Genomic DNA, 1433 nt, shown 5'->3' on the forward strand with positions numbered 1-1433 from the left:
CTCATAAATTTAACATGAAGTGCTGAATGGCTCTTGGTCATCACAAACCCAGGTTGAATTTGAATCCATGACCTTCTGAGGAAATGCCCCGGCAGCCCCTGAACAGGCTTCAGTAGTCCCTTCAGTGCTAGGCTGCCTGGTTTTTCAGATCCTTATCCTTTTAAAATTAGAACAGGGCTATGATGAGCCAATTTACTGCCGTTATGTGTAATTTAGGTTATTCACTCAGTGAAATGTAGAGGATGAGAGCACAGTTAAGGCTGCATATTTCAACTTCAAAGAAAGATCTCAATTTATGCCTGCCAAAGTGTTAAGAGTTCTACTGGCCATAGAGCATCAAGGAAACATGTCTGCTTTGGTGAGATAGCTGTGGATCCAAAAGGAGCTCTACTTCAAGATGTTTTTGGTTTTATTTTATTTTTTTTAACTTGCCATGGTTTGTCGTGCTTCTCTCCCACTCCCCAAATGGGTGGTCTGTTGGGGATGATGAGTCATGATTTCCTGGTTTGGAAAGCGACATCACTCTCTTTTAGAGTTTTGGGGGTTCGGTCCAAGTTTGGTCCTCACGTTTTCTTTGGTATTTTCAGTGTGATGCTCACACTACAGGGCTGGAACGCTCACTGATTAAGGACATTTTAGGAATGATATTATGACTACACGATTTCATTCTAATTCGGAGCATTGCTTTAGAGTTTCGACAGCTGTTATTGGCTCTCCTTTGAAGCATTTTGTTTTTCAGTGGCTCTGCATTACTAGATGGGAATCTGCTTCTTCACTCCCAGTCTAAAGGGTAAGTGTCAGTAAGCCTGCAGACTGGGCTGGGGCTCTGCCATCCACAGCGTAAAGTCTGAAATGCCTGCTCGTGAGTTGCTCCACCAGCGATGCGAGCAACTGAAAGAAACTCCTGCACCACTTCTGCGTGCTTCTCAAGAACTACAAGTTGGTGTTGGAAAAGAGATTCTTTTTCACTCAACTGTCAGAAATTAAACTTTGTGAGACCTGCTCTAGGTGGAGAAGTGGGTTGCCAGGGTAGGCAATGAATGGGTAAGGAAGGAAGGGCCATGGGCTTCTTTGATCTTGGGAGATACTGCGTTGTATTAGGTACAAAGAAAATTGCTGCCACTTCTCAGTGATCTTCCCGTATAACTAAATATTCGCTCATTAGGGCTTTTTGTTGTTGTCGTTCACCTTCTCACCTTCTTTCATTAAATCCAGATCTTTAACATCCCAGCTGAGCAGCACAGGGAAGGCTGAGAAATGACAGGAAGGCATTTTCCTTTGTTCATATGTTTTGTTGTTTTTCATCACCAAGCAGAGGATTGGTAATGAGGAGATGGATCATCCTTTCATTTCAAACCATATGAGGAGTATGTTCCAACAGATAATAAACAAGCACATCGTGCAAAGAAGGGGGGTGAGGAGGCAGGTTAATA

Source organism: Pan troglodytes, chromosome 5, assembly GCF_028858775.2.
Source record: "Pan troglodytes isolate AG18354 chromosome 5, NHGRI_mPanTro3-v2.0_pri, whole genome shotgun sequence".
Taxonomy (NCBI): domain Eukaryota; kingdom Metazoa; phylum Chordata; class Mammalia; order Primates; family Hominidae; genus Pan; species Pan troglodytes.